Raw genomic sequence first — 9029 nt, 5'->3', positions numbered from 1 at the left:
TCTCACTGGCAGCAGTAGTGGGTGCTATTGTGGTTGTAGTTTCACTGGCAGTAGTAGTGGGTGTTCCCGTGGTTGTAGGTTCACTGGCAGTAGTTTTTGCAACAGTAGGCTCATCTGAAGTGGTTTTTATGGTGGGTTTTGCTGTGGTTGTGCTAACTCTGGTCTCCGAAGAAGTAGACATTGTTTTTCCAGTAGTTGAGGTAGTTGTCCCATAGTTTTCAGGAAACTTGATAATAATAGAAGGATTGCTATTTTTCCCATTGTACACTAGGGAAACTATTAGTACTCCAATTGTTGTTGTTAATACACAAGCTAGGAGACAAGCCAGGAATATCTTCCACAGAGACCAGTCACCAATGAAGTTTTTTGCCACCTGAAAGGGATTATAAATATACTAAAATGTAACCAAATGGTTTTAGAAACATGAATGCCATTGACGATTTGTCATATACAATGTACTGCTTGGTGCAATGGAAGAATGTTATAAGTAGCTTAGAAATATATAACGAAGTCCCTTGAAGGTGCTGTGTGTTAAGCATTTGGCTGCTAATCTCAAAGTCGGCAGTTAAACCCACCACGTCTCTGATGAGAAAGATGAGGCTGTCTGTTCCCGTATGATTTCCCATCTCAGAAACCCTACATAGATTCCAGTTTTGACAGGGAATCGACTCTATGGTGGTGGCCCTTAATAATCCTTGAGGAATTAAAAATCAAAACTGTTGTCATTGAGTTGGTTCCAACTCATGATGACCTCTTGTGTGCTGGGTAGAATAACTATGGGGTCGTCAAGACCTTTATCAAAGATTTACTTCTTTCAGAAAATAAATCACCAGGCCTTTCTTCTGAGTTGCCTCTGGCTGGATTTAAACTGTCACTCTTTTGACTAGTAGTCAAGCATTTAACCCTTTGCACCACCCAGAGACTCCCTGATTTATAAATAATGGTCCCAAATTCAAGTTTTTGTTTAAGAAAGAGTTGTACTGACACATCCCTTTGGATCTGGGATTCTAAGAGTCTGTGCTCCAAGTTGTCAGCCTCAGAGAGAGTATTTCTGCCATCCTATTTTCCCTCAACTTCTCCCCTTCCTTCCTTCTCAGACACTTTCACATGTGTATTTTAATTAAACAAAATTGCTTTGAACTTTTATCTCTAAGTATTCAACCACTTATAAGTGGAGGGGAAATTTTTCAATTTTATACTTTTTCATTTTAACTTAGTATGTATTCTCTGAGTAATTTCTGTCTAAGTCACCCAGTCTTCTGTAAGGTCTTGATATGACGCCATAGAAAACTGCTAACCGCAAGACTGATTGTTCAAACCCACTGCTGGCTCCGCAGAAACCCAATACTGGGTTGCTATGACTCGGAACAGATTCAACAGCACTAAATTACCACAACATTTGTTGTTGTTGTTGTTAAGTGCCATCGAGTCGGTTCCCACCCATAGCGACCCTGTACAGGGTTTCCAAGGGTGTAAATCTTTACGGGAGTAGAAAGCCTCATCTTTCTCCCGCGGAACGGCTGGTAGTTTCAAACCGCTGACCTTAAGGTTCGCAGCCCGATTCGTAACCACTACGCTACCAGAGCTCCTTAACCACAACATGGTACTTTTCATTTTAATATAGTACCTTTTTCTAAGTCATTTCTCTTGACTAGACAGTTCATTACCCTCTCTTGTCAAAGAGTGAAGTCAGTTTCTCTAAATGGAGTCTCTGCAGCAGAATTCATCAGAGGAGAGTTGCATTTCAGGACCACTGTGTCAAATACTGTTAGCTAGTGCTTCCCCTAACACTAAACCTAACTATGAGAGCACAAAGGTGAAGAAAATACCTTAATAAGAAACAGGACCACGATACAAGTAATTGCTTCCAGACACCAAACTAGGGTGGGAAACACAGGTAAATATTGAAAATACTGAAGCTCAGAGCCAGGAGGGGCTCTAGAAAGGCCTACAGGTAGGCTCCCAAGCTGGAACGGACAGTGACGCACATCATCCATGGAGTCGGAACCGATTCTGTAGGCATTAGCACATGACTTTATCGTCCCTCTGAGCAAAATTTACAAACCGTGTCATTCACTGCCAATGTAGGAGCATTTGGACTTTCTCACCCCTCCCCAAGGAGAGCCCAAAACATTGCCTTATTTTCTTTCATTCCCATCTCGAAGCTCTGTATATATTTCTGTTTCTTTATTAAGATCATTATGCTTCATACTTGGTTAAATATATGCATACTTGTGCATAAAGCACAAGTATGTTTAAATGTTATTCCAACAAAAGATTGCATCAAGAGTATTTTCATGTGGTTGCACCAAACCTCACCTGACAGTGCCGGGATTCTCTGTTTGGAAATTCTGAGTGATTATGGTTCAGTGAGCTGGTGCAGACACCTGTCAAATTGGTACCAACATCACCAGTTACATCGGTTGGCCTTGAAAACTGGCGTGTTGAACTTTGAGCTTCATGGTTTCTCGGATTCAGGAATGGCTGTCGGCAGAAAAGAATGGGATTCAAACAGGAAGACACTGTATTGTCTAAAATAATATGCCTGGTAGGGTGCTGTAGGATAAGCACTCAACTGCATTATCAGTTTGAACCACTAGGTCGGTGGTTCCAATCCACCAGCTGCTCCTTGGAAACCCTATAAAGGGTTGCTATGAGTAGAAACAGACTCTAGGGCACTTAACAACAACAATTATAAGCCAAGTTTGGTTGATCAAATAAGATCATTTCACAACTGACATGAGAAATAAACAAATGTACTCATTTCTTTTTCTTCTCAAAACTTCAACATTAACTTAGGTCATCATCAGTTATATTATTTTATATTATATTATTATTCATGATAAAGTTCAGGAATCGACATTGTTTATCCTCATCATATCTAATACATTTACTAACCATTATTATGCTGCAAGGTAGTGTAGGGAGATAACATTAAAAAGTCCCACAATGAGACTGATTTTGCAGTCCAGGAGTGGAGGACCCTGGGACCATCAAGGGAGAAGAGCTGAGAGCAGGCCCCTATTCAGAGAAGCAGTGATGCCAGAGATGGAGGCAGAGATGATGATGTGGAGAGATAGAGCAGCTGAGGACTCTGGACTCAGGGAGAGAGAGGGTCTGTGTGTTGATGGCTGGGGGACAGGCTTATGGGTGTACCCTTCAGTTGTTTGATGATGCATGGAGGGGATTGTAATCATTTCAATAAAACAAAATATGATAGGATGAACGTAAAGTTGGTGTTCACCCATGTGAACTCAATTCACAATAAAAACTTTTTTAAAAAAATTATCATGGGGAAAAAAAAAAACAGTCCCACAATGAAAATCCTACAGACCATATGGTTTCTAAAAAAAGACCTTAATGCTTATATGCTAAATGAGAAAAATAGGGCCGAAAAAGGTAAAATGAAGTGAGGGCATGTGCTTCTGAATTTAATAAACTTCAGAACAGTACAATAAAGAAATAAGTAATAGATAAATAAACAAGCATTACAAATAAACTGAGCTTTAGAAAGCTTTAGAAAAAATGATGATTGGATTATTGAAGAGTCTAAAGTTCCCAAAGTGAACAAATAACCACAAACCGTTTTCTTTCCTGGAGACATTTGTCAATTCTGAGTAGGCTAAGGATCTGGCTTTTTTTAAGTAGAAACATGCAAGGTGGGAATAAAGAGGGTCTAGCAAAACTTTTTGGGGTCACGTGAGGCTAGTGTGCTAGACTGACAACTAGTGGCATTCCGACCAAGCACGCGGCCAGTTTTTTCCTGGAAATGTTGTAAGTTCTGGGGTAGCCCAGGTGGCTGGAGGCCTGAAATGCAAAACAAAAACCCAGCAGTGTCACCGTGATTGGGAGTCTATAACCTACTAGGAGGAGGGAACTTCCCACAAGTAGAAGAGAGGTTTCACCGTCGGGACACTGGTCAGATCATGAGGTTGTCTGGTATGGGAAGTTAAAGAGATGGACTTGACACTTCTGAAAGTCAACTGCTTTCCAAAGCTTAAGTGCACGCTGCTCCAGCCTGTGCTAGCTCCGGGTCTCCACGGCGCCCTACGTGCAGGAATCGGGTGACGCCCGCAGCACCTCCCGCAGGGGCAGTACTGATAGCCCCGACCACCACAAGCACCACACGAGCAGCGGTAGCTCTGAGCACCCGCAGAAACCGCGTGGCCAGGGCAGCGCGAGCAGTTGAAGAACAGGAGCCCCAGCCCCGAACACCTGCTGAAATCCAGGGCCTCTGGGACCCTCGATTACCCAATAGTCCTCAAAGGACCCATCCCTGAGCACCACAAACCCTTGTGCAAGGGCTATCTGGAACAACAAAGGAACCCATATTCAGGAGGCTGAAACGCTGACCAAACGCGTGCTGACTGGGAACCCCAAACACTTCCAGAAGCACAGGCCAGGGGCCAGTCCTGAGCATGCCAGGCACAGTGGAGGGAGCCCGGACCATCTCCAGAAACATGCCCTCCTTGCTTCTACCCAGACTTAGGGGCACCAGGCCCAAGAACCTCAAACAGCATTATGAGGGAAGTCAGGATCACAAACACCTGGGAGGCCAAGGTAGCAGGGAGGGCACATTCTGCAAGCAAGCCCCAGACAATCTTGTCACCTCATCACCAGAGCATCTAAAGTGGCATGAACAAATCAACCTTGTCCTATGTTAGGCAGCTGGAGGCAAGAGTAAGACAGCTGGATAAAGAAAATCACACGCTGCCCCAGGTTGTATGGAGGAAACTCGGAGATGCTGCAGATTCGTGTCCTGGAATTAGACAACATTTGTCAGGAAACTAGTACAAAGGACCGACGTGAGAAACACTCTCTTTAAACATGAGATCATCACTACCAGAGAGAGATAAACAAGAAGGAAAGATTGGAGTTCCACAAACCTGGACTCATGAAATAACAGGGAATGATTGTACATTACACATATTTCCCCTCTGAAACCTTTAGTAAACCTCCCCCATTACACTGGTTATTTTGTCTCTCACTTCTATGTCCATGACTGTTGATCTCAACTTAGATTCGAAAATCACCATTTACTTGCCAATATGTCATTAGAACTAAGAAGTTTCTGACTCCCCGGCTCTAATACTGTAACTGGGAATCCTACATGGCTAGGAGAGGTCCAGTGGAAGCTCTGTAGTTATGATAGGTTTTAGTCCTTACATATATGGTAGAAGTTTTCTACTATCTTGCATTAATGATAGGAAGGCATTGCTTCCATTTCCCCCAGTTTCAGTTAAACACCTATTTTTTATACTTCAGTCTACAATGATACATAATGAATTTGAAAGGAAGATAAGATTGGGTTTCTGGGTGTATTGTTTTAATTGGAGGTGCTAAAAATAGCACATAAATGATTCTTACCAGCTAGAAGAGTAATAAGACTGTGTAGAGTGCTTACTAGAAAGTTACCATTTATTGCAACTGATCAAAATAAATATATCTTTATTTTCTTTTAACTTTGATGAATACATTCATAAAGACTTACCTTAAGGGCATATTAACCTCCAGATTCATTTAATGTGTCTATTGATTTTAATATTAACAATTTCAACTAAAAATTAAGCAAACGTAATTTTTCTAAATGTTTCCAGCTGTGAAATGTAAATTTCTGCAATTCTCGGTTCTAGATCTGGTATTATATTTAATAAACTTTAAAATATTGCACTGCATTTATGAATAAAAACTTTCTTTGCCTACTGTAGCTACCCAACATTTATGAAACTGACACATGATCTTCATTATTGAGGCTAAAAGCTCTTGAGACAGCTTGAGGCTTGAAAACAGAGGTGTGCTAGTTTTGCTTAGTTCATTCATTATTTCTGGTATATAGATAATACTAGGCTGAGTGTACTATAATGCTATGATAGGTATTTTGTGTTTATCCAAATGCAATGTTAGTTTCTTGTATGGATGTGCAAGAGGCCCGTGACAGAATGCTGTTTAGTTTTCACTGTAGTTTAAGATTGTACAAGTAGGAATGTAACAATTCTGAGTTTTCAGATTTCTTCTCAATTACTCAGATTTGATTCATAGCATACATTCTCTGATGCTGTTGATGTTTTTTAAAATGAACTTATTACAAATTAACACTGGTGGAAGACTGCAAAGGAATTTTGTCATACTATACGAATAGGGCTGCAAGCCACAAGGTCAGCAGTTTGAAACTACCAGTGGCTCCGCAGGAGAAAGATGAGACTTTCTGCTCCTGTAAAGATTTACAGCTTCAGAAACCCTGTACAGGGTCGCTATGAGTCGGAACTGACTCCAAGGCACATAACAACAACATAGTAACATGAAGAGCTCTAGTAGCGTAGTGGTTACGAGTCAGGCTGCTAACCTCAAGGTCAACAATGCGAAACTACTAGTGGTTCAGTGGGAGAAAGATGAGGCTTTCTGCTCCTGTAAAGATTATGGCCTCGGAAACCCTATGCAGGGTTGCTGTCAGTCGGAACCGACTCCCCGGCACAGCACCACCACCACCATAGTAATATGTGTGGTGCTGTAGGCTAATGAGTCAGACTGCAAAGTTGTTTGAACTGCAAGATCGTTGGTTCAAGCTCACCAGCTGCTCCTTAGAAATCTTATACAGGGTCCTTATGGGTTGGAATCGACTCAACAACTCAACAGCACCTAACAACAACAACGTAACATGTTACTGTGATTAAAAAAAAGAAAACCAGGCTTCTGTTCTCAGAAAATATTTATAAATTAATTTACTATAAAATTATCTCATTATTATCATTGGGTTTCTGTTTAAGTCAGTCTTTTCAAATGTCATATATTTTTAAATGTTATTATACTATAAAATGAAATTGCTTGGTATATTAACACTTTCTCTCACCGAAAGCTTCATCCTTAAATTGTTGTATTCCTATGGTGGTGGCGGTGGTTATATGCCGTGGAGTCAGTTCTGACTCACAGAGACCCTGCACAGGGTTTCCAAGGCTGTAAATCTTTACAGGAGCAGAAAGCCTCATCTTTCTCCTGAGAAATAGATGGTAGTTTTGAACTGCTGACCTTGCAGTTCACAGCCCAATTCATAACCACTATGCTACCAGAGCACCTTTACTCAAAAGAAATTAAAAACAAGATTTTGTGCCTGCAGAAGATAATGCAAGGGACACTGGTCTTTTGATAAAATAGTTATTAACAATTATAATGGTTGTTATGATTGATTTTTTTTTTTATTTGAAAAAAAGAATTTTTACATGATGTGCACACATAAAATCCAAAGTAATCTATAAATGAAATATTTGAATTAGTACATGAATTCAGTGAATATAAGATCATTGATTAAAAAATAGATTAAAGTAGATACGATAGATTAAAAAATTGATTAAAAATAGATTAAAAACCAATTGAATTTCTGTATAGTAGCATGGAAACATTAGAAAATGAATTTAGTATTTCATTTAAAGCAGCATCAAAAATCTAGGAGTAAATATAAAAAGAAATATATATGATCTCTATATTGAAAACTCAAATTATTACAAGAGAAGTTAAAGAAATGGAGAAATAAATCAAGCTTGTGGACTGAAAGGTTTAAACTTTTAAGATGTCAATTCTCCCAAAGCAATACACAGATTCAAGGCATTCCCAAACAAAATCCCAGAAACTGTTTTTCAGAAATTAAAAAACGGGTTCTAAAATTTGTATGCAAATGCAAAGACTCTTGAACAACAAAGATAACATTGAAGAAGGGCGATGTTGAAGGACTTACTCTACAAGATTTCAAGATTTACTATACATCAGGAATAATTAAGACAAAGTAACTATGATGCAATGAAAGACACATTAGATTCCAGAAACAGACCTGCACATATAATCTCCTGTTTTATAAGAAAGGTACCCCTGGTATTCAATGGTGGCCATTACAACACTCTGTGTAAAAGCAATTTCCATATGGGAAAAATAAATGACCCTCTGCAGGGTTGCTGTGAGTTAGAACAGACTCAACAGCACTTAACAATATCCACATCTCTCTACTTCCTACTACAAGAAGCCCTGGCTTCTTTCTGCAATATTTTACGTAAAGGTTTACAGCTTCAGAAAACCTTTGTAGAAGTTCTACTCTGTTCTGTAGGGTTGCTATGAGTTGGAATCGGCTTGATGGACATAGGTATTGAATCTTCTACCATATATAAAATTTTATTTTAAATAGAGAATAGATTTAAGTGCACAAATAAAATAATCAAGCTTCTAAAGTATAACATAGAAGAATATCTCTTTCCATCCTTAGAGCAGCCAAATAATTCTTTAAAATAACACAGAACATAAAAGAAGAGTTGAATACATAAAATTCACTAACATTAATAAATTTGTTCATCAAAATATACCTATATAAATGAAAAGGCAAACCACGAGACAGATGGTTGTCAAAGAAAGTATAACTGACAATTAATTTATAGCCAAAAACCTAATTTAAAAAAAAGAAAACTATAACAAATGAATAAACAAAAACCAGACAGCCCAATTTTAAACAATCAAAACACTTAAAAAAGAAAATATGCAAATTTCCAACATATGAAAAGTATCTTAGCATAATCATTCACCAACAAAATGCAAATTAAAATCACAATGAGACATCGTCACATATTCACCAGAATGACTAAAATTAAAGAGTCACAATGTCAGATATGACCATGCTATAGAACATCTGACACTCTTGGGTATTGCGTGCGTGTTGTTGCTATAAGTCATCAAGTCGATTCCAACTCACAATGAGCACAAGGGACAGAACAGAGCTGCTCCCTTAGCGCTTTCTTGGCTGCAAAGTTTACCGAAGCTGATTACCAAGTTTTTTTCCCTTGAAGCTAGCTGCTGAGTGAGTTTGAACGGCAAACCTTTCAGTTAACTGCCAAATGCTTAGCCACTGCACCACCATGCCTTCTTCTTGCATTGATTTGTTGTTGTTGTTGTTGTTAAATGTTGTTGAGTTGGTTCCAACACAGAACGACCCTGTATAGGGTTTCCAAGGAGCAGCTGGTGAGCTTGAGCCGCTGACCTTGCAGTTGTTTATGAGA

The 9029-nt window shown here is 39.3% G+C and overlaps 1 pseudogene; it reads left to right on the top strand.

The window, feature by feature from the left end:
• The first annotated feature begins 3404 nt into the window (after positions 1 to 3404).
• Positions 3405 to 4809, top strand: LOC102825310 (annotated as a pseudogene).
• Positions 4810 to 9029: the final 4220 nt, after the last annotated feature.

Source organism: Chrysochloris asiatica, unplaced genomic scaffold (assembly GCF_000296735.1).
Source record: "Chrysochloris asiatica unplaced genomic scaffold, ChrAsi1.0 scaffold00021, whole genome shotgun sequence".
In the NCBI taxonomy this organism is placed as follows: domain Eukaryota; kingdom Metazoa; phylum Chordata; class Mammalia; order Afrosoricida; family Chrysochloridae; genus Chrysochloris; species Chrysochloris asiatica.
This window is presented reverse-complemented; position numbering and strand designations above follow the sequence as displayed.